The sequence below is a fragment of the Sciurus vulgaris genome (assembly GCF_902686455.1).
Source record: "Sciurus vulgaris genome assembly, chromosome: X".
NCBI classification, from domain to species: Eukaryota; Metazoa; Chordata; class Mammalia; order Rodentia; family Sciuridae; genus Sciurus; species Sciurus vulgaris.
The window spans coordinates 71584113-71610791 of NC_136471.1; the positions used below are offsets into that span (position 1 = coordinate 71584113).

Sequence of the window (26679 nt, forward strand, 5' to 3'; positions counted from 1 at the left end):
GAAAAGAGAAGGAAAACAGGAACAGTTGTACAAGGTATCTACTATGGGGATTATTTTAAATGAAGGTTAACTGAGATAAACTGAAGACTCTGAAGTTCACACAATCTTTACAATATTATCTCCTGCCCTGCTAATCATACTACCCTTTCCCTCTATTTAAGTCATTTTAAAAGTCCGCCTTCCTTACAATTTGCAACATTTGAAAATGAAATTTCACATAGGATAATAGAATTGCATCAAAGCCAAATATCCAGAATTTAATAATTATACTATTGTCTTTATTCTGTGCTTGTTCTTTGGAAATAAACACTGAATTGTTTAGAGGTGAAGAGTCATTATTTTTGCAAGGGATGAGAAAGAAACCTGTGGTTTCTGCTTTGATTTTGTCATTTAAAAGTGAGTGTGGTGGCATATAAGCTTAAGAAATTTCTTTATGGAAAATAAGTCCTAAAATTGAGACGAAATGTTACTGGTATCTTTATTTTTTAACTCAAATTTTGTTGGTAGAATACCTCAGATTTAAGCTGTGCTGAATGTCTCAAGGAAGTAAATGTAATTTCCTCCTGAAACTAGTTCACAATGTATCTTACTATTCTTGTGTATTACTCAGATGCCATATATAGCCAGACACAAACTGTCAAACATGGTGTGTCTGCTTTAAGGAACTCAGTGAATGACAACTTATTTGTGTAATGTTTCTCTTTTCTTTCTTTTAAATTTTTTAGATGTTGATGGACCTTTATTTTACTCATTTATTTATATGTGGTGCTGAGAATAGAACCCTGTGCCTCACACATGCTAGACAAGCACTGTACCACTAAGCCACAACCCCAGCCCATTCGTTTTCTTTTAAGAACCATTCCACTCATTCTCATATAAAATGTATAGACTGTTTCAACAATGTACAATAAAGGAGAATTGAGAATCTTAGATGTGGATACAGAGTTTGTATTTAATTTGAAAAAAATTTTTTTCCAAGTACAGTATTATTTGATCCAACTGGACACATTACAAATGTATATCACCTTAATTCTTATAAATAAAATTGAGAATAAGGGAAAATACAGACTCATAAAATGCTTTCGGTAGCAACCAGAATGCATGAAATAAGTCAACTAATATTCAGACACTGCTTAGTCCACAGTTTGATAATAATGACATTCATTAAATTGTTTTCAGGGTTTTCTCTTGTTTAAATAGGAAGTAACTCAGTATTTTATCCCTTTTATCATATTACTATATACCTCTCAGATGCACAAATTAAATCACTTTCCTTCTGACTAGAGAAAAAGAAAATTGAGAGAGAAATTAAAGGGAAAAAAGTAACAACTTGGAAGAATCCTTCCATTATTCTTGGGGTTGCTGGGTAGACAAGGACTGGATGGTCTTGAAACTTCAAAACAGCTGGTCACTATGTTGAATATTGGAGAATTTGTCACTTGTGGTGTGTTAATTGAATTCTTTGACAGTGAACAACAACAAAGCTTAGAGGTGACCTAAATCGAACCAAAGATAGGGTTCCTGCAAATAAATTACCATCTCATTGTTGGTGAACAGAAACACATCTTGCAGGTCTATGGGGACAGGCAGTGTTGTGGACTGACAGCAACAAATGGAAAATGGAGGGGAATACTCACAGCTCCTGGGGTGACTGACCTTTGCTACACCACATAAAAGTCAAACAAGAGGAAAACAGGAGTTGAAAGAATTGAACAGTAAATCATAGAGCTGGATTACACAGTACTGATATAGGATTCTTCCAAATGATGATTAATGTTGAGTAGTAGATTAAAGTGAGACACAAAAAAGTAGAAGGACAGTCATGAAATCTGTCTAGCACAGACCTATGAAGGCCAACATCTGCTTGCTTTCATTCCATTGATGGAGCATGTAAGTGAGGGAAAGAAAATGGTCATATACTTTCTATTCTATCCCTCAAGATAATTGATCATTCGAAAGTTTTTTCTGTGGCTGGCTATTTCCTAGGTGAATTACTTATTACTACCCCCTGACCTCACCCTCCAAAAATTGAAAAAGAAGGAAGGAAAAAAATTTTGTGTTGTGACCTTTCTTTCATTGCAATATGATTCCATGTGCCAGAGAAGAAAACCATGTAACAAGGGCCAGATGCTATCAATAGAACAATTAAATATACCAAATGGTAACTAGAATAATACTTAAGAACTTTCAGGCTGTGTTTTAAATGACAAAACTCAGAAAACACAGTTATGGAATGAATAGTGTTTGGAGAGTAAAAAGAACAAAGAGAAGAAAATGATAAAAAGGTGGAAAAAAGGAGAAAAATACCAAGTAGACAATAGCAAACCTTTATTTTTTAGTTTCTGCTTATGCCACTTAATTTTATCTACTGTGTGTTACATGATGTTTTCTTCTGGACAATATTTTTCTATATTGCTGAGAAATACTTTCATATGCGTGGTGTACCAGCCATTTCTCAAGGACTTAAAACTGATAAAGAAATAGATATAAAAGTTACTGTTAAATTTATCACTTATGTTTTGTTAACAGGGCAAATGAGAAGGCATCGTAGAGAATTACAGCTACTCATGAGCAGCAAATAGAGCAAGCTGAAGAACTAGAAATCTATGAGAATTCAAATCTCAATCCTTTAGGGTTAATTTGGTTACAAGAAAAAAATATAAGCCAGGAGACTTGCAGTTAGTCTGCTCCAGTACTAAATGTGTGACATTATGTAAGTGACTGAACCTTTTCAAAGATTATACAGTAGGTATAGTAATCTGTCAATTCCAATTGTGTAGAACACCCACACCCAAAATATTTATAAACTCTTCAATGAAAAAGTCATACAAATGTTAGAGCTATGATGATGATGATGATGACTTTTTTTTACTGCAATGATAAGGCTCCCTGTGTAGAGGCAGGAATCTCCCTGCAATAGATCCAGTAGAAGATAAATAGCTAGAATAAAATTGCTAATATTGTTTAAGCACTTGCCATGTGCCAAGAACTGCACTAAGCTCTTATGTGTATCAAGTCATTTAATCACTACAACTTTTATTTCTAGCTTAATAAAACTTGACACATTATATTTGTACATATTTATGAGGTACAATGTGATATTTTGACTCATTCACACATTGGCTAGTGACCAACTGAGGATAAAAGTAGAAATATTGTTTGCTACATTTCATGGATAAGTAAATAGGCTCAATGATTTGCCAAGTCATATAGCTAGAAAGTGACAAAGCTGCCATTTGAATATGGGACCTATCATAGTTACTCCAAACTTGCTGCTTCCAAATTCGGATGAATCCAGGTTAGATCAATTTCTTAAAATGGGGCGCATTATATCAACATTGGTCTAAATAAAATGGTTCCCCTTTAAGGATTTCACTTTCAAACATTCCTAATAATATTAATGAATTAGAATCAGTATTAATGAATTAGAATTAACTCAAATGCTAGAGTGTTTTTCCTTCCAAGAGTCTAGGGTAAAGCCTAACCTATAGAATGAAGTAATAGTAGTGATATTACTTGTAGCACTGAAGGAAGCAGAAGGATTTTGTGTCAGGTCCTCCTTCACACCTTACCTTATGGACAATGTCCTCTTTTGTCTACATCTACAAAAATTCTTCACTCTCTAGAACGCTAGCAGCAATGCTTCCCTAGATTTCTAGGGAGCATCAAACCCACCTGGATTTGAATTCAATTCTGGCTCTTATTAGCTGTACAGCCTTAGGAGAACGTTTAACTTTATTGAGCTTTGTTCTACCCATCTGCAAAAAAAAAAAAATTATAATTATTTCACAGAGTTGTTTTGAGGATTAAATGAAACAATGTATGTCAAAATGCCTGTTTTGTAGTATTGTTTTATACACAATAATAACCACAATAGCTAACAATCTTATAATATATACTATGTTTCAAACATTTATGTAAGTACTTACTCTAATTTATATAATCACAATGACACTGTGAAGCAGATACAACTATTGTTCCCACTTTATAGATGAGAAACTGCAACACTGAAGAATTGGTGTGCCCAAGGTCACAACTATGAATTAATAAAGCCAAAATTTAAACGAGAGTAACTGATTGTTGCTGCCTTCAACAAATTTCATAAGAAAATTCCATGAAAAAGGAAAAGAAACAAAAGTTTTCAGTGACAAAAGCACAATTGGACTCTAAAGCTACCTTGTTTTGAAAGAGCAGTGGATAAGTTTGTATTTATTTTAAAAGGAGCAACAATAACAATAATGTTACTGATAGCTCACACTAAGCCATTGCTACATACTGTGTCCTATATTACCTCTCATCTACTCTGACCTATAAGAAATCAGTAAGTATTAATATTTGCTCTCATGATTATAGTGTTCACAATCTAAGAGAAAGAATACAAAATGCACATAGATAATAGAATGAAAAGTAGAAATGTAAAGGGACAAGAAACATTAACACAAATTGATCCTGGAGTTCAGAAGCCAGAGAGGACACTTGAAGGGTACCAATTTATATGTTGCTGACAATCAGAATAGGTTTTTTAAAAAATGGCAGTTTACAAGACAGAATTTGAAGAGAGGCTATAGATTACAAAATGTAGAACAGGAAGGTGAATTTAATTTTGAATATAAAGTACATACATTGAAATAAACAATGTTTCGGGACTTATATGTAATTTGTTTTGTTTAGAAAGAGTTCTGTAGACAATGAAATGAGCAAATTAGGATGAGGTCAGATTTGAGAGGCGGGAGATGTAAAATTCAGGCACATGATTCTGAACCTCATTCTTTGGGTAAAAGGGAGTCAGTAGAGACTTTACAAATGTTTTTGGGATCCACAAAAATTCAAATTCAGGAAAATTAACCTAGCAACCAATGTGGCATGGGTTAGAGGGAAAGGTAGTAAAGGCAGGGAATCTAGTTAGGCAGTTATTGCTATAGCCAGCTGAAATTGATGGACACAGAAACAGACCCTTTTATTTTATGTGTCAGGGGGGTAGTTCAACATTTATTCAAAATGCACTTAAATCTCACCAGACACCAAATGCTTAGTGAGATAAGCAGAATCCCTTTCCTAGAGAGGCTTAGTAAATTATAATTCAGAAGGTATAGTTTAAAAATCACTAAGATGCGCATTCAATGAAAATGTAACCTTAGTAAATAGCAGTTTTCTTTTTTCAGGAATGCAAAGAGTGAAATTATCACCTCGCAGATATAAACAATAATCAAGCATGTTCATACACATTCACAGCCTGCACTTGAATCTTATTACCAGAAGATGGCGATTATAACCTTTTGTCTAGGCAAGGAAAAACTTACATCTCTCCCAGGATAGAGAAAAGGAGAAGGGGAGAAATTGAGAGGGTGAGTGATAGGAATAGGAGAAAGACTGTGGGAAAGGAGTAAGGGATGGAAGAGTGATGGATGCTAGATTTGCAGTTCAAAAAAGTCCCTGAGACATGCATAGTTCAGAACTATATAGCAGTTGCATTTGCAGCTATCCTTGTTGGTGAGGAAGAAATTCCTATTGGCTTCCAGGCAGGTATTGGAATAAAAAGAATTTTCCTGTTCCATAATCCCTTCAAATGAATTTAGCAAAGGTAAGGTATATCTGTGTTTGAAAGATGCTACGCAGTCCTTTGGACCCTGTGTAGCAAGTAATGTGACTTGACTAAGCACTTAACTATTCTGTTCCCTTGGTAGAGATAGAAAGAGAACTATTCTGAATATAATAGAATAGAAAGAACTATTCTGTAAAATATGGTACAGCTGAAAATCCTTCAAGAAGAATAACAAACCTGGAACAAAATATTCCCAATAAATGCCTGGAGGCATGTCCTAAAGGTAAAACAAAAAAGACAAATTAAGAGTCAAGCTAACCTTTGAGATGTTGGTAAAGACTGTCTTCAAAGGGAAAATCAGGCATGAAAACCCCCAATGTACATGTTGACTGTGGTACATTAATGGATTGCGAATTATAGGATTAAAGGTGAACAAAGGAAGGAAGAAAGTGAAAGATAATCCTGCCACTTTCTTTGGGAATATGAATCTATTCTATGTTCTTTTGTTACAGAGTATCTTGAGATAGTCATTTTATCTATCCTTCTAAAAAGAGATAGGAAGAACTTGGGTTCAGAACAGTAGAGGGCAATTTACTCAAATGTCTTAAGACTGAAACTTCCAAATTCTGTGGGTCAGAGGTCTAACTTGAGTCTCATCAGGTTAAAATAAAGAGCTTCCTTCCCTTCTGGACACTCTAGGGGACAATCTATTTCCTTGCCTTCATCATCTTCTAGAGATTACCTTCATTACTTGTCCGAGTTCCCCCTTTTCTTACCTTCAAAGCCGTAAGTATTGCATCTGTCTGACCATTCTACCTTGGTCATTTACTGACCACAGCCCCAAAATTTCTCCCACTTTCAAGGATGCATGGGATATGACTGGACCCACATAGATAATCCAGAATAATCTCACCATATTAAAGTACGTACCATTGATCATACCTATAACAAAGTCCTTTTATGCTACATGGAACAGCATATTCACGTGTCATATACATTAGGAGAGAGACAGAAGCAGAGAGACAGAGAGTATACCATATTTGCATAATAAATGGCCAACTTACTGTTTGGGAGTCTAGGATTATTCACCTGAACTTCTTAGAGATGGTTATATTAGGCCAATCAGTCGGTCAGACAGGTACTTTGAATGTCTCTAATTAGTAGAACACTATTTTTGGTAGTACGAATTTGCCTGTGATAGAGGAAGTTTAAGGATGAATAAAAAGTAAATAAAAAGTATAGTTGTCTTATGTCTATACCAAATGGGATGATAATAATATCTGTTCATCTCTTGCCAGCTGTCAGGCATTATTCTAAGAATGTTACTTGGATTCTTGCTTAGTCCTCTAAACATCCTCATGCCCATTTTTATAGATAAGGAAAATGAAACACAGAGAAGTTATTTACCCAAGGTCACTTTCACTTACAATTATTAGAATCCAGAACCCATCTAACTATATCTGGAACTCAAGATTTTAATTACTATACCCTAATGTTTCTATGTTTGTTGGCCTTGCATAAAGAACTCAAGAAAAATATATAAACATATCTAAATACCAAATAAACACATAGCCCAGATTAGTTCCCTGATAATTGAAGGATAGAACTTCTGTTTCACCTTGAAAGAAGAGATGATCTCAAAGCATATCACTGTTACCCTTTTGTAGGTTGGGGTGACATGAAATTACCTTGAAATTTCCTTTGTATTCAGTAGTCGATGTCTTCATTACACTTTGGGCACCTACTGCCTATTCAGAATGATTATAGGTAGGAAAAATCTTTCAATTCTCTCCAGTACATTCTTCTTGCTAAATTGAGTATCCACCTCTACTCTAGAATATGTACTCTAGAATGAAGCTTAAAAGCCAAAGGATGTGTTGGCTGGAATAAACATCAATATAAAATACATGCTATTTCTTAGTATTCAAATTAGAGCTAAGTTGGAGACTTTTCTTATTTATTGAATAAAGTTATTATAAAATTAAATGCATTATTTATTAAATAACAATACCTTATTTATTAATATATGACCATTGATTAATCAAATTTTTCCCACCCTTTCTTTCTTTCACTGTCTTTCTTCCTCACTCTCTCCCACATCTTACTTCCTTTCTTTCCTCTCCTTTCCTTACTCTGGTCCTAGGGATCTAATGCTGAGCTACACCCCTTGCACTGAATAATCATTTTAAAAGACAATATGGGATTAATATGATAGAATTTTCCTTCATATAACTTTTTATAGTAAACAGGTACTTTTACTTTATTTTCCCTTGGATTTACATGTTATAATGTAACATGTATCCATTTCCTGGCATATAATTCCTAAAATTCTTGGAACCTTCAAAGTGATACGTATCTTTTTTTTGCAAATGAGGGGACTCATGGATGGCACATACTTGGTAGCTTCAGGATGGGGTGTGGTCACTGCAAAACTTAGGATTTCACTCCCAATCCCCAACCTCCAGGTAGGTAAAAAGTGCTGAAGGTTAAGGGGTTCACCAATGGCCAATGATTTCATCAGTCATGACTACATGACCAGTTTTATGGGCATCCTTTTATTTTTTCAGTTCTACATTTGGTTTATGATTATTTTTCCTCAAAAATTGTTAAAATATTTACACATAGAAATATAACCTCCTTTCACTCCTATTTGTCAATTTCTGTACTAGATCCTCCCTCCATTTTGGTTTGTATATTATCAGATCTTCCTGTATATATTTGCATATACATTTATATAGCCATAGAAAACATAGCATGTGGTTGATTTATGTGATTATATATCATACAAAATATATTGTTGTCTCTTACTTTTTATTCACATATCATATATATACACATATATATGTAATCAATCTACCTACCTACCTTAATATTTCTATAAAATTAGTCTTTATATAAATCTCCATAGTCCAGATAAATCTCATTTCTTTTTCTAGCCAACCATTTCTTAATTGACATTTAGGATGTTTCCAGTTTTTTACAATAGTGAACATGAACATCCTTGAATATATCTTCCATTACACAAGTAAAATAGTTTGTCACAGTTACCACATGATGTTTTTCATAGTAAGCATGTGTCTTTTTATAGACACAAGTAAATATTTTAATATTCTGTCATATTGCACTCCCCAGTGGTGGTGGTTCCATTTTATATTCACCAGCAGTGAGAAAAGAGTACTCATTTCTGCATATGCTTTATTTTTGCTAACTTGCTTGGTTGAAAAAAGTCATTGTTTTAATGTGCATCTTACTGATAATTTAGGAGGTCTAACTTTAGTTCATGTGTGCATTTATAATTTGGTCATTCCTATCTTTAAAATGTTTATAATGTAGACAATTTCTAATTTGAATATTTTTCTTATTGATTTGGTAGAACTCTTTAAACATTGGGGATACTCATCCTCTTTCTACTTTCATAAATACTATTTTTCAATTTTATCATTAGTCTTTTAAAAGTATATTTTTGTCTCAGAAATTTTCAGTGATGAAAAATTATATTTTATATAATTATATATTGTATTTTTCTAATTTATGAGTGCATATTTAATTTTCTAACTTATGAGTGCTCATGTATTTTTAAGTAATTTTGGGATTATGTCAAGATTATACAAATATAAACACATATGTAGACATAACATGTGCACACATGCACATGAATATACAGAAAACCAAAGATTTGATAGCTTTCATTTAGATTTATCATTAAACACTTTTCAAAAAGTTAGACTGTTTATCTGGTTACCTCCTCTGTGGCCCTAAGCAATCTGTAATCCTAAATCTGCACTTGCAAACTTTTGAGTCTTAAAACAATGGATTTCATTGTCATGTATAACTAAAAGGTACAAATTTTAAAAATAAAATAAACAAAATAGAAAGTTTACATCTCAAAGAGGCAGAACATAACCTAAACACTAAGAAGGCCCAGTGTAATGAAAAGTGTCAAAAGGTAAGACTTGTTATGCATATTTAAGCTAATATCTTACCCTATTATAGGAAGTAATCAGCAGCCAGGTGGGTTGCCACACATCTGTAATCCCACAGACTCTGGAAGCTGAGGCAGGAAGATCTGAAATTTGGGGCCAGGCTCAGCACCTTATTAAGACCATAAGCAATTTAGTGAGATCCTGTCTCAAAATTAAAAAATAAATAAATAAATAAATAAATAAAAAGAACTGGGGATATAGCTCAGTGGTAGAACACACCTGGGTTCAATCCCCAGTAAGAAAAAAATAATTAATAATCAACAGAGAATGATACACACTTACAAATAGAAATTCCTTTTATGAAAGTTCAGAAAGCTGCACTTTGTAACCAAAGATGCAGAAAAAAAAACATATAATGTGATTACACTAAACCAGGTTGCACTTCCATATCAGTTGAGAGCCAGACCAGATATCCAAAAGAGTATGAGGGCCCATAAGTTCGATTGTGGCCTGGAAAATCAAAAAGAACTCTAGGCATTTATCACACATTTTTTTTCTTCATCCAAATATGTACTATAAGGCCTTACCCCATAGATGCCCATTAAAGGATGCCCTTCTGTCCCTGTTTCTTTTATCAGAAAGTAGTTAAGATGAAGAGTCCTAGAATTTGAGAACTGGTTGCTCCGACTGTGAGGGAGGAAGCAATAGGAGAGAATGTTCCTAGAAGACCATCACTAAGTGTGAAAGAGAACAATTGTTTGAGTCAGAAGTGTATACAAGGAAGAGAGACAAGAACAACAGATGTGTATACAAATTACCGTTACCAGAGTATTATAATTAGGATCAGAGCCAGTAAGTACAGGACTAAGTCAACTCAGATTGTTCTCCTAAGAGAAATAAGATCCTTAATGAAAGGGTCAAAGAACCTAGATGGCAGGAGGAGAGAACAGAAATAGCAGAGGGAGGGATGTTTTTGCAGTATGGAAACCTGTTGCAGAGAACAGTGAAAGGAAAAGCGATGTCCCAAAGACTGGGGGTCATATAGGTTACAATAAAATTTCCCTTCAGCCCTGGAGCCGGAGAGCTGAATAGAGTCAAAAAGAAACACTGCAGTTAAGAAAGGATATGCAGGTAAACATGATAACAGTGTTATTATGATAACATGATAACGTTACACAGCTCAGATCCCAAATTCAGAAAAATTCCAAGCACAGAATTAAGACAATGGCTATCATATCTTCATCAGGAACCACGGGTTTGCAGGGTTAGAGATGTCTTTCAAACCCCAGGAGGGATACTCCCAGGACAAGGGGTCTTGTCTCACAGTGGAAATATCTTTTAATCTCCTAGGATCAAGAACCCCAAGGTAGGACGGCCCAGAAGTGTCTTCTTCAGTAAGCATCTCATTTGGGATTCCAAATAGCTTACTGCTTTTGACACCAAATTGGGCCCCTTTTCCCTCTTGGAATTTCAAAACCAATAGATAAGACCAAGCTCCCATTAAACAGCAAAGAAGACTTTTATTCTTGACTAAGAATTAAGGAATTTTATATACAGACTCACAAATCAACTTCCTCACTAATGTTTTCCATTATGCTCATGTTTTACTTTTTATTTGAAATAATTATACACTCACAGGAGGTTGTAAAAGTAGTATATATTGTCTCTTGTACTCTTCATCCAGTTTTCCATGATGATGATATTTTAAAAAGCTTTAGGTGGCTATTTCTCCCTCTGGAGATAGCCCACATTCTCATTTGAATGTGTATGCCTTGCTATACTCCAAAGGACATCTCTTGCTTGATATAGCCTGAATTCTCCTTTTCCTGAATAAATATTCCTATGTCTCTGAAAAAATAAATAGCTATAGATCACTCTTTTGACATAGGATTAATATCCAGAATACATAAAAAACTCAAAGAAACTAAAGCAAACAACCCAGTGAATAAATGGACAAGTAAACTGAAGCAACATTACTCAAAGTAGAAATTATCAATAACTATATTAAAAATGATCAACATCTTTAGCCATCATGAAAAAGCAAAAAAGCAAATCAAACTACATGAGATTCAATTTCATCCCAGTCAGAATGGCAATAATCAAAAACCCAAATAATAAATGCTGGCAAAGATATGGGAGTAAAGAAACTCTTATACACTGTTGGTGGGAAAGTAAATTAGTGCAGTCATTATGGAAATCAATATGAAAATTTCTGAAAAATCTAAAAATAGAACTACCATATAATCCAGTTATACCACTCCTTGGTATGTATCTGGAAGAATTAAAAAGAACACAGTACCTGCATACCCATGTTCATCACAGCAAAGTTCACAATAGTCAACATATGCAATAAGCCTAGATGTGCATCAAAAGATAAATGAATATCAAAAATATCACTCACAGAGAGAGAGAGAGAGAGAGAGAGAGAGAGAGAGAGAGAGAGAGAGAGAGAGAGAGAGAGAGAATGAAGTATTATTCAGCCACAAAAAGGAACAAAATCCTGTTATTTGCAGAAAGATGTATGGAACTAGAGATCATCATTTTCAGGGAAATAAGTCACACTGAGAAAGTATCTTTTTTTTCTTATATATGGAAACTAGAAAAATTAAAAATTTAATAAAGGTAACATGAATGCAGAAGGGAAACTTAGAGGAAGGAGAAAGAAGTAGGGAGCATGGAAGGAGAAGGGGAGGTAATGGGGGTACAAAACCATCGAAATATGTTATATGTATGTATAAATATAATACAATGAAAGCTACTGTTCTGGTATAATTAATATGCACTAATACAAAACAACTGTAGTTTGATGTCAAACCCAAGAAATTGACATGGGTATGACACTATTTAAGAAACTATAAATCCCATTTAGTTTTCACCACCTTTTACATTTTAGATTTTGCATGTTTTTCATTTGTGTGTGTGAGAGTAGGTCTGTGTCATTTTATCCTCTAAGTATATTATAGTAACTGACACTGATATCACTATATTTAACTATCCTATTACCACAAGTATTTCCCTTGTGCTACACTTTATAGTTACATCTCCCAGCTCCTTGACATCTGTTATGATTTAGATCTGGAATGTTCATCATAGACTCATGTGCTAGGGCTTTATTGCCAGTACAACAATGTTCAGAGGTAGGGTTTTTGAGAAGTGGTTGGTCATGATGGTTTTAACCTCATCTCCATAGCTGAGAGGGTTACTGAGAGGTGGTAGAAATTATAGGAGGTGGGACCTTGTTGAAAGGAGTGAGTGCTTGAGGGCATGGTCTTGGGGATGATAAAATCTTGTTCCTGGTCCCTCCTTTCCCTTTTCTCTATGTCCATTCTTACTGCTGTGATGCAAGCAGGTTTTCTCTGCCATGTCCTTCTATCATGATATTTCTGCCTCACCCTAGGCCTAAAAACATTGGATAAAGGTGACAATGAACTGAAGCTGGGAAGCAAAATATAATTTTGCTCCTTTATGTTGCTTTTCTTAGAATTTAGTCACAGCAACCAAAAGATGACTACCAAACCATTCCTAAAACCTGTCAACTACAGTATGCTCTCCATAAATATAATTGTATCATTTGGAAATTATTATCTAAATGGAAACATAAAATGAGTAACATTTTGAGATTGGCTTTTACATTTACCAAAATATTCTTTGAATGTACCAGTAGTTTGTTCCTTTTTATTGCTGAATTGTATTGTACAGTATAGATTCAACAGTTTTTTTATCATTAATCTTCTTATGGACATCTGGTGTATTTCCAGTTTTGGAATATTATGAATAAGGCTGCATAACTTTTGTGTACAGGTTTTTGTTATAAAAACACATTTTAACATATTTGGGTTAAATGCCTAAAAGTACAAGTTGCTGGATCATATATGTTTAATTTCATAAGAAATTGAAGAAACTGCCATATTAATTCCAGTATGGTTTTATAATTTTATAGTCCTATTAAAAATGTCTGAATACTGCAAATTCTCCAAATCCTTGTCTATATTTGGTATTATCAGTGCTTTCTGTTTTAGTCATTTTGATATGTATGCAGAGATACCTTATTGTGGTTTAATTTGCATTTCCTTATCAACTAATGTTGTTGAACGTCTCTTCATGTGCTTATTTACATATGTATATCTTCTGTGGTAAAATGCCTGTTGATGCCTTGTCAATTTGCTAGTGATATAATTAACTGTATTATTGTTTTTCTGTTTTTATTTTTTTTCTTATTTTAAAAAGTACTCCCTAACACTAAAATCATATTTTTAAATAATTTTTATGATCTTTATTTTTTGTTTTGAAGACTTCATTCCCAAAGAATTTTTTTGTGAGTTCTATGAAATGTAACTTGACTTTAATTTTTCCTAAAGCAATAACCAGCTACCTCAACAAGTGAACAACTGAATAAATCATTAATTGCTTGTTTTGAATATTATTTTACCACATATTAGCTTTATATTCATATGTATAATATATTAATTGGTAATGATATACAATCATATACTAATTGTGTATTTGATTATATCATATACTAATTATGTAATCAGTTATTCAACTCTTTTGAACTATTTGTTTTGTTCTTATCTAATAACACAATTTTATATATTATGGTTCTATTATATGCCATAATATTTGGTATACTAACTTCTACTCAAGTTTTTTTCTTCCAAATGTGAAGTATTTTAAACATATATTTATAATAATTATAAACAAATATAATTAATATACTTAATTTAATTATACATTTAGTCTAACATATGAATTTAAAATTAGTTCCATAAGCATTTTATTGAGGTTTTGGTTAACATAGTATGGAGCTTACAGATTATTTGGGAGAAGACATTATGATCTATTTATATTATTATTTAATTAATGCCTACATTACGTCACCTTCATTTCATTCAAATATTTTGTTATGTCGTCCCCTGTCATTTTTCTATTATAACACATTGCACCCATGGTTATTTATAGGGTATGCTAAAAAGACATTCACCAGGTTCAATTGGGATTCATCTTGGAGTGTAAGGTTAATTTAGCATACAGAAATCAATATATGTTATTCACCCTATTAAAAGAATGAAAGATAAAATATATCCATCTCAATAGATACAGAGATAGCATTTGACAAAATTTAAGAAACTTTCATGATAAAAACTGTCAATTAGGTATAGAAATAATGTTCTTCAGCACAGTAAAGGTCATATATGATGACTCCACAGCTAACATCATACTTAAATATGAGAAATTAAAGTCTTCTACGCTAAGATCAGTGAAAAGATTACAATGCCCTTGCTTATCACTCCTGTTCAACATGGTTCTTAAGGTCCTAGTCAAGCATTTAGGCAAGATAAGGAAATGGAAGACATCCGAATAGAAAATATTAAATGAAAGTGTCTTTATTTGTTGATGTTATGATCTCTATATAAAAAAATTTACTCGACAATTCCCCAAAAATGTGTTAGGTGCATAAATGAATTCAACAAAGTTACAGGAGCATAATCAACTTATAAATATCAGTAGCATTTGCATACATTAAGAATATACTGACAAAAAATTAGGAAACAATCCCATTTACAAAAGCATTATAGAAGTAATTTAACCAAGGAAGTTGAAGATATGTATACTAAAAAATATAAAATGTTGATGAGAACAATTGAAGATGATACAAATAAATAGAAAACCTATTTTTTCATGAATTAGAAAAGTTAATATTGCTAAAATGTCCATATAACCCAATGCAATGTACAAATTCAATGTAATCTGTATCAAAATACAGATGTCATTAACCAGAGAAGTATAAAAAAAAGCAAGCCTGAAATTTATAATGATTCTTAAATGACCCTGAATAGCCAAATCAATCTTGACCAAAAGAAAAGGCTGGATGCAAAATGATACTGGATTTCAAAGCTATTATGATCAAAACAGCATAGTACTGGCGTAAAAACACACACATCAACCATTGGAACAGATTAGGAAGCCCATAAATATACCTACACATCTGCATGCCAAGTGAAATAAGCCAGACTCAGAAAGTCAAGGTTCCAATGTTTAGTGTGATCTGTGGAAAATAGAGAGGAAAAAGTAATATAAAAAGAGATCTTGTGAAAATACAAATGAGATCAATAGAATAGTAGTGGGGTACCAAAGTAAAGGGAATGGGGAGGGAAAGATGAAGAAATGGGGAATGAAGTAGACTAAATTTAGCTATGTGCATCTATGAATATATCACAATGCACTCTAATTTTATATATAACTATATTGTGCCAATAAAATAAAGAAAGAAATGGAATACTGATTGAGGGAAGAGGGGAGGGAATGAGAAGTATTGGGTATATAAATGGAGAAAACTATGTTATATATATTTATGAGTATGTCAAAATGAAACTCACTGTTATGTAAAATTGTACTTCACTAATAAAAAGTCAAAATAAAAGTACTATTTGACCCAGAAACACACACACCCATGTACACATACCTGCACACCTGTGATCAATTTATTTTCCACAAAAATGCTGAGAACACGAGATTGGGAAAGGAGAGTCTGTTCAATAATAAATTATGTTGGGGAAATTGGTTATGTACATACAAAAGAAAGAAAATATACCCTTATCTCATTCCCTATAAATATCAACTGAAAATTACTTAAAATATTAAATATCAGTCCTGAATCTTTAGAATTACTACAAGAAAACATAGAGGGAAAACTTCAGGACAGTGGTCTAAGCAGTGATTTTGTGGATATGGTTACTAAACACAGGCAACAAAAGCAAAAAACAGGCAAATAGGATTGGAACAAACTTAAAACCTTCTGAATATCAAAGGAAAAAAATTCACAGAATGAGGATACAGCCTATAGATTGGGTGATAATATTTGCAAATCATATATCAGATAACAGCCCAATATCCAAAATATATAAGAAACTCAAACTACTCAATAATAAGAAAAAATAACCTGGGTAAATAATGGGCATATTACTTGAATAGCCTTTTCTCAAAAGATTACATACAAATAGCCAAAACATATATATGAATCAATTCTTAATATTGCTAACTATTGAAAGAATGCAAGTTAGTACAGTGAAGTATCACCACATCCATGTTAGATTGGCTATTATCAAAAAGTTGAAAGATGACAAATGTTGGCAAAATGTAGGAAAATACATTATTGGTGTTATCGTAAATCAGTATAGCCATTTTGAAAAACAGTATGGAGTTTCCTCAAAAAATTAAAAATAATATGTGATCCAGAAATATCATTACTGGGAAATTGAAATTTTTATGTCAAAGAGATGTCTGCACTCTCACCTTCATTGCAATATTAGTCACAATAGTCAAGATATGGATGTTACCTTGGTATTTGCCAATAGATGAATGACTCTAAAAAGCTAATATATATGCAAAATGGAATACTATACAGCCTTTAAAACATGAAATTCTGTCATTTATGACAACATGGATGTACCTAGTATATATTATGTTAAGTGAAATAGGCAGGCACAGAAAGACAAATGCTACATGTTCTCATTTGCATGTAGAATCTAAAATAATCAAACATAGATGTACAAAATAGAATGGTGGTTCTCAGATGTTGGGAAAAGATGGATGGGAAATAGGGAGATGTTACTTAACTGGTACAAATTACAGACAGGAGGAATAAATTCTGCTGTTCTAATTGCACAGCATGGTGACTACAGTTAATAATAATATACTATATATTTCAAAACAATGAAAAGAAAGGTTTTTAAGCATTCTCGCCACATAAAAATGATACATTTTGGGGTTAATAGAATTAATGAGATGAAAAAAGCACAAGGAAACTGCAGATCCATATCTGAGAAAATCTTGAAGGCCAGGTAAACAACTGTGACTTGTATACTTCTGAAAAGGCAATGAGTTAGCAGGTTTGGTTCCATTTGTGCTAAGGGGAAGTTGCACAGGTTGTGATCCTGGCTGGCAAGGAGATTAAGTGAACGGCCAAAACATCTGTTTCTTTTATATGTTCTAAGGACTCCTAAAAAGGGCTAACTACTCTGAATTAAGAAAAAAGAAAAAAGAAAAAGAAAAAGAATGAGAGCTTGGCTTGGAACTACTTGCCAGAAAAAGTAGAAAATGTGGCTTTCATTTATGCAAATAATTGCTTCCAGATGAATTACCTATTAAAACTAAATGAATCTAAGAATCTACAGAAAACAGAATAGAAACAGTCCGGGCTGCTAGGTATGTCCAATGTAGAGGTAATAATTTGAAATTCTTTATATAGGGGTATAGGATAATTGCTAATCCCAGCCTTAAGAATGTATATAACTTGGCTGGAGATGTAGCTCAGTGATAGAGTATTTGTCTAGCAGGTGTGAGGTCCCAATTATATTCCTTAGTATTAAAAATGAGTCAGCAAGCAATTTCTCAGGCCGCAGAAGGATTTGAAAAGAGTTTTCCCAACTGTTTTTAACTTTTAAATTACATTTAATCTTCTTAATCTACTTAAAATTAAGAAAGAAAAATTATTTTATTTTTCATTATATAAGACAAAGTAGGGTTAGTGTTAGGGTTAGAGTTAGGGTTAGGGAGGGGGGCAAGTATGGAGGAAGGAAGTACTGTATAGAGGGTAAAGAGGGGTGGGAGGGGTGGGGGGAAGGGAAAAAATAACAGAATGAATCAAACAACATTACTCTATGTAAATTTATGATTACACAAATGGTATGCCTTTACGCCATGTACAAACAGAGAAACAACATGTATCCCATTTGTTTACAATAAAAAAAAATTAAAAAAAAAGACAAAGTAGTTATTTTAAGATGACTATAAACGTTTTAAATTCTGTATTTGAGATAGTATTATTTAATTTAAAGGAAAACAATTAGCAGATAAGGACACATACCTTTTCCCTTTAAAATCAATACACATTGAAAATGTAAATTAGGTAAGTAAAATTATGATTTATAAACAAATATATTCAAAACTAGCATATATTTTATTGAAAATTGACTATATATATAAATGAATAGATAGAAAAAGTTTTATCTTTCAATTTTTTATTTTCTCCTCAGTCTTTCTTTAATGATAGAATTAAAAATATCATGTATTTAAAAATATCAAAAATATCATGTATTTATTGAGATATTTTATTATTGATGAAGGACACCACATTGCAGTTCTTTTCAAATTAACTTTACTGAATATCTGATAATAACATGGAAAATATCTCTAACATTTTCAACTATATAAAATATTTCAATGGGTCTAATAATTTAGACTGCTTTGTATAATGATAGGCAAATGCAGCCAAATATCAGGTATTTATAATTCCTGAGTTTTATGTTCTTTAAGCAGCTGGTTTATTAATATAATTTTGGTGTTTTATTTTAAAATAATGAGTTATGAGAGATTTTAGGCTGCCATCAATTAATAAATAAGAGGATAGTCTTTATTCTTAGGAAAGAAAAACTAAACTAAATGTGAATTTTGGTCTGCTTTCTCTCTCTTACACTGATTCATTGATTTTTGAGATATTAGAGATATTTTATTATGTTGCCTGAGAATTGTGTTTTATGTTACTAGAGATTGACTCAAGGCCTTGTGAATACTACTCAAGTGCTCTAATACTGAGTAATACCCCTAGCCGTTAAATATTTTCATTTTTTCACAGTCTCCATAAATAGCCCTGGTTGACCTCAAACTTTAAATCCTCCTGACTCACCCTCCTGCATAGCTAAGATTACAGGTGTGTACTACCATGCCCTCCCTTTTACATAAATATTTTTATCATATGAATACAACTTGTGTATCTTGTGTTCAGTGTCTTGAGACAAATTTTCAAATTTATTATTTTATGCTTTTGATTTAATTTTGTATATTGTATCAGTGTTAATAGTGTGTTCTGTTTTAACTCATAATTCATCATGGTATAAAACCATTTAGATAATTGAAGAAAGTGTGAAGTTCAAAACCAACACTGCAGGTAAGCAGTAGGTAGCTATTATAAATTGACCAATTGATTTCATTGTGAGCATGCTCATTTTGTCTCTTCTAACCAACACCAGCTCACTTTATATATATGCATATATTTTCAAATGATTTAATTTAAAACTGTAAACATATTTAAATAAGCGTTTTATTTATGTACTTATACCCATAAGTGTGTACACATGCTCCCAAAGGTTTGTAAACTGTGGTTTAGTGGTTCGTAAACTGTGATTTGTAAACACAAGAGCTCAGCAACACTAATTGGTTCACCCTGCTTCATAATAATGTGCAAATTAACTTGGAGAAACTTTAAAAATTTGCACCACGAGTAGAATCATCTGTGTCTCTGGCCTCAAAATACACTCTTTTTCCATCAAAATACTATATTCTCAACTTGTCACTCCTCTATTAACTAGCTTATAATAGTTTTCTATATCCCATAGTCAAGACCACACTAGTTTGACAAAAAATTATTCCTATTTATTTATTTATTTATTTATTTACCACTGAGCAGCATCCCCAACCCTTTTTAATATTTTACTTAGAGACAGGATATCACTGAATTGCTTAGGGCCTTGCTAAGTTGCTGAGGCAGGCTTTGAACTCCATATCCTCCTGCCGCAACCTCCCTAGTTGCTAGAATTACAGGAATGAGCCACATCATCTGAAAAGATTATTCTTAAATCTTAGCCACTTCCTAACCAGTTAGCTATCCTCCTCTCCTTCTCAGAAACTCCTTAATTCCAGAAAGGCCAGATATGAACCTTAATTCTTTTTATAATATTATTTTCCTAACCTTTTAATATTAACCATATGACATTCCTATTTATTGAATTTATTGATGTGTAATTACTATTTTCATGTATAAAATATTTGTAATTTTATATGGCTCAACCTAATAGAATGAATTTCATTTCCTTTTCCCAATTCAAACCTATCTATCTTTCAAGGACCAGCCTATATCCCATCTTCATCAAGAAGCCTTTTTTCATGACTTCAGCTTATACTAACCTATTCTTTTTCTAGTATTCTAAGCATATTAATATCTCACTATGTTAAACATATATGTACAAATATGTGTACCTATATATATATATCAATAAGCATATCTCCTACCTTAAAATATACAACAGTGTGTGTGCCATCAAATTACCAGGACATAAAGTACAATTAAACCTAGTGCAAACCATTCTGTTTTGTATTCATTAGCCCTCACATTGTCTTTTCAGATAAGTTTAAAAACATTCCAGGAGGTCTAGCACTTTTACCTAGATTTAAGTGTGTTTCACCAGCAGGAAGAAGGCCAGAAATAAAAAACTCAAATGTCTTAAGGGTTGTAAGTAAGTTAAATAATCTTTGAAGGCTGGACACAAGCTAAACTAGGAGTTGATAGAGAATGGTAGGGAGGATGTGGTAAACAGGAGAAAATATACTTCACCTTAAAGGCATTCAATTCAGATGTTCCAAAACATGAGCAAAAACAAAAAACCCAGTGATCCAATTAAATGCTTGGCTTAGACATCACAAAGCATCAAGTATTTATGAACCCAGGCTCCCTTATTGGTCCATGAGAGTAATGAAGGAACCACTTTTCATCTAGGACCAAAGAGTACTTCATTGTCTCCTGTGACTTAGTGTCCCACTCTTTGATTCTCTGTCTGTCTTGTATTTGGAGTTGCATATTTATTTATTTATTTGGGCATTATTTGACCTTCATGGACACTAACTACTCTTCAATTAGTTTGGCCTTATCTGATTACCTGGACTCCATTCTTCTGTTTTGTTCCCTGACAATTCTAACACTATCTCTGACAATTTTAGCTTTTCATGATTCTCTGAGATCAAAAGTCTGCCTTCCTGACCCTATATTCCAGATTCTTTATCTCAATCTCCACTTCTAACCTCCCACAGCTTCTATCCCTGGTAGAATAATCAAATAAATAAAACCGGAAAAAAGAAGATATTATAACTGGTACAACACAAATACAAAGGAGCACAAGAAACTACTGTGAACAAATATATACCAATAAATTGGATAACCTAGAATAAATGGAGAAATTCCTAGACACATAAAAATCTATCAAGACCGAATCATGAAGAAATAGAACATGAGAGCAGGTCAATAATGAGTAGGAAAATTTAATCAGTAATAAAGGTATCTTATTAAAGAAAAGCTGAATATCCCTATGTTTTCTTCTTGTAGTTTCATAGGTTCAAATATGTTCTTCTTCATAACATTGATCTAAGCAGAGATTTCTTTCATAAGACCCCAAAAATGTAGACAACAAAAGTGAAGACATGATTGAAGCAATCACAGAGTGGAGAGACAAGCTAAAATTTAAAGAAAGTATTTGCAAACTGTAATTTGATAAGGTATTAGTTTCTAAAATACAAGAAACTAACATAATTCAACCTCAAGAAATAACTTGATTTAAAAATGGACAAGGGTCATAAAAACATACAAATGGCCAAGTATATGAAAAAGTGCTTAACATCATTAGTATTCAGAGAAGTGGAGACTGAACTCATGATGACATATTTCACACCTGTTAGAATGGCTATTATCAAAGAGATTTAAAATGAAGAGTTGTCAAGGAAGTGAAGGAAAGAGAATGCTCTTAAGTGGTTGCTGGAAATGTAAAGTAGTACAAACATTATGGGAAATAACATGGAAGTTTCTCAAAAAAATATGATTGGCAGTGTAGCATATTAATAGAGAACTTGTCTAGCATGCAAGAGGCTCTGGGTTCAATAACCTATTGCACACACACACACACACACACACACACACACACAGTTTCTCATATAATCCAACAATGCCACTACTGATGATATACAAAGGAAAATAATGCAGTGTGGCAAAAATATATCTGCAGTCCTGTATTAATTGCAACATTATTCACAATAGCCAAGTTATAAAATTGACCTAAGTGTACTTCAAAAGATGAATCAATACAGAAATTTGACCCAGCTATCAGCTACCCCACTCCTTGGCCTATACCCAAAGGACTTCAAATCAGCATACTACAGAGATACAGCCACATCAGTGTTCATTGCTGCTCAATTCACAATAGCCAGATTGTGGAACCAATCTAGATGTCCTTCAATTGATGAGTGGGTAAAGAAACTGTGCCATATATATACAATGGAATATTACTCCACCATGAAGAATAATAAAATTATGGCATTTGCAGGCAAATGGATGAAATTGGAGAATATCATGCTAAGTGAGATAAGCCAATCTCAAAAAACGAAAGGACGAATCTCCCTGATAAGTGGATAATGACACATAATGGGGTGGGGGAGGGCAAGAATGGAGGAAGGAGGGACTGTATAGAGGGAAAAGAGGGGTGGGAGAGGTAAGGGGGAAGGGAAAAAATAACAGAATGAATAAAACAATATCGCCCTATGTAAATTTATGATTTTTAATTAAAATAAATAAATTTTAAAAAAAGAAATTGTGGTATATGTATGCACAATGGAGCACTATTCAGTCTTAAGAATGAATTTCTGTTATTTGCAAATATTGAATTGACTTGGAGGACCTTGTGTTTTGTTAAATAAGATATATAGAAAGGCAAATACCACATTATCTCACTTATATGTGTAAATGAAAAAGTTGAATTATGAAAGGAGGAGATATGAGTTTAGAGTAGGAGTGTAGCTCCCAACTGTTCCTCAGCTTCATATTTAAAAAGTGGGAAGTCTATTCCTCAGTGAGGTGGATTACTAAGACAATTCACTGAATTAAACAATGGACAGCAAGATAACCATACAGACACAGAAAGCTGGAAACTAAACAAATTATAAGAAATTATACATTGGAGATATGTCAGCTTGACTGGAAATGGTGTCAATGGCACCAGCCTACTGCTGAGGGGAGGGTGAACAAGACAGAGAGAGAGACAGGGAGGAGAAAGAAGAAGAAGAGGAGGAGGAGAAGGAGGAGGAGGAGGGAGGAGGAGGAGGAGAAGGAAGAAGAAGAAGAAGAAGAAGAAGAAGGAGGAGGAGGAGGAGGAGGAGGAGGAAGGAGAAGGAGAAGAAGAAGGAGGAGGAGGAGAAGGAGGAGGAGAAGAAGAAGGAGGAGGAGAAGAAGAAGGAGGAGGAGAAGAAGAAGGAGGAGGAGAAGAAGAAGGAGGAGGAGGAAGAAGAGGAGAAAGGGGAAGAGGAGGAGGTGGAGGAGGTAGAAAGGAAAGAGGACAGGGAAGGAGAGGAGAGGAAGAAGAAGGGGAAGGGGAAAAGAAAGGGGAAAGGAGAGGAGAAAGAGGAAGTGCAGCAGATAAAACGGGCATGGAGGAACCTGTGGAATAGAGAGGGAGGGTGATCTGAAATGACCCAGAGATAGTGGGGGAAGTTGTTGGGAGAAAAACATTCAAAAACTTTTGGCTAAGGAGCAGAGATTCTGAGGGGGATCATCATTATGTTGGGAACCACTTTGAGTGGCCCCACTACAGCTAGCAGAGACTGGGGGGTTGAAAACTCAAAAGAAGCCACCAGCCTGACCCAGAAGTTGCCTACTTTGGGGTCAAGAATGTGCCTAGACCAGAATGGTGGAAATAGTTTCAGAGAGGATTGTGCTTAGGGCAATAAAGGCTGGGGATTCCAAGAACTAAAAGGTCTCCTTGTTCCTGGTTTCCCATATGAACATCTGATTGTGGTATAAATATTTATTATTATTATATTTTCTTGTTACATAGTTCCCTTTTCCAGTATGAAGTAACCTTCCTGTCTTTTCTGATTAATAATGTCTTGAAGTTCATTGTTCAGATATATGGTTTGCTACTAGTTGCTTAGGGCCTTGCTAATTTTCTGAGGCTGGCCTGAAACTAGCAGTCCTCCTGTCTCAGCCTCACATCATTATCATCTTCCTTCATAGGGGTGTAAAAGATTGGTCAAAGCTCAAATAAAATTTTGACTGGATCTTTTGATTCAGAGCTATACCCCTGGCTCAAGGCACATAGAAAAAGGGAAAACATCCTATTAAAGAATCCCCTAGATAAAATTAGGAGAAAGACCCATATCTAGCAGATAGGAAAATCTCGACCTAGAAATACAGAAAAAATGAGAAATCAAGGAAATAGGACACCTCAAAAAGTTTATAACATGTTCCCTGAAAACAGAATCTTCAGTCTTTCAACTGGATGAAATTCCAGGCAAGGAATGCAAAACATTGACAGTTAAATGATGAACAAACTAACAGATCTAAGGAGTAATTAGGAGATAAAACACAAGAAACCAAAGGTAATTTCAATAGAGATAGATATTGTGAAAAAGAACCAGACAGATAACCTTGAAAAGATAAAAAGAATCATATTAAAAACTCAGTCAAAATTAAACTACTAGATTAGAGAAATTGAGGAAATATATTCAGGCCTCAGAGACAAGATGTATGGTCTTGAAAACTCCATGCGCAATAAAGTAAAGATGATAAATGACCATGGTCAGACTATTCAGAAATTCCAGGAAAACATCAATAAACCAAATCTAAGGATGATTGGCCTTGAGGAAGGCACTGAGATACACATTGAAGACATGCATAACCTCTTTCTTTCTTTTCTTTTTTCTTTTTTATTTATTTATTTTTTTGATACTGGGGTTTGAACCCAGGGCACTTAACCACTAAGCCACATTCCTAGCCCTTTTCACATTTCATTTAGAGACAGGGTCTCCCTAAGTTACTTATAACCTCGCTAAGTTACTGAGGCTGGCTTTGAACTCCTGATCCTCCTGCCTCAGTCTTCTGAGCCACTGGGATTACATGTGTGCACAAAAGTGCCTGCCTAATGCATAACCTTTTTGGTGAAAAAGTATGAGAAAAAAATCAAACCTTGGGAATCAGATGGAGATCAAAATACAGGAGGCATCCAGAAGCCCCCATCAACAAAAATTTTTAAAAGAGTGTCTCCAAGACTTAGTATAAATCAATTTCTAATATATAGAACAAAAACAGTCTCATAGACACCTCAGGAGAGAAACAGCAGGTCACATTTAGAGGTCTGCCAATTTGAGTTAAGCTCATTTCTCAGCATAGATTCTAAAAGCCAGGAGGGCTTTTAGTAATGTGTACTACTCACATAAAAATAAAAATTATTGCCATTCAAGATTTTATATCCAGCAAAGCTATCCTTCACAAATTGAAAGAATCTTCCAAGATAAGTATAAAACAATTCATGACTACAAAGCCAGCAGCACAGAACATATTTAAAGACATTTATCATGAAGATGAAATTAAGAACAGACTCTAGAGCCAACAAATGAATGGATCTCATTAGAAGTGTAGGTAAGAAATGAAAAATCAGGAATGAATTAAACATTAAAAATAAATCAATATGGACAGAAGGAATTGAGGATGTGCAAAAAAGGCAGAGGGAAAAGGGGAGAATCCATTAACTGAATTCCATGCATGTATGGAAAATATACGTCAGGAAGAACTCAATTACTATGCATAACTGAAAATATCTAACAAAAATTAATAAGGAAGGAAATAAAAATCATCTCCATGTAATAACATTGAATATAAACGTCTCAATTCTCCAATAAAAAGACATAGACTGTCAGAGTGGATTAAAAAGCAAGATCTAACTGTATGTTGTATACAAATGACTCAAGTTATTGGCAAAGGCATCCATAGACTGAAGGTAAATGTGACGGGGAGACCCAGGGCCCAGGGTTACGCCACGTGCATCTAAAGATGGCGACTGGCAAAGAGCAAACGGCGTCCTTATTATGCCTGGAGAAAGGCAGGAAGCATTTACAATTGGCTGTATGATAATCAGTTCAGCCGTCTAGCGCATGAACAGATATACTTTCCATGTATGCTTGAGCGAGTGATCACTTGACTTTTAACGGATTGGATGGACATATCTAGTTACAATTGCTTACTCATGAGACTACTTATATATTGAGGGTGTTATCTGAATAAACGGGAAGCTGCTTCATGAACTCCTGAAGAGTACATGTCTTTTGTCCCGGTGGTCGGGCTGTAAGAGCAATAAGTGGCTGTGAGCCGCTTGAAGCAACCTGGGCTAAGAAGTGGCGGTTTTCAGTAGGTAAAAGAATGGAAAAAGATATAACTCACACATAGATACCCCAAACAAGCAGTATTGGCTAATCACATATCTGACAAAATAGACTTCAGGTCAATATTAATCAGAAAAGAAGAGGAGGGTCACTTCATACTGGAAAAGGAACTATCCAACAACATTTGATTATAGTAAATATTTATACCCCAAGCATTGGTGTATCTACTTCTATATAACAAAC

At 33.7% G+C, this 26679-nt stretch overlaps 1 pseudogene across 1 annotated transcript in view; it reads left to right on the plus strand.

Annotated features, from left to right (window-relative positions):
• LOC306651111 (B-cell CLL/lymphoma 9 protein-like) overlaps positions 1-26679 on the plus strand; it is a 61719-nt pseudogene that overhangs the window by 33350 nt on the left and 1690 nt on the right. The window lies entirely within an intron of this gene.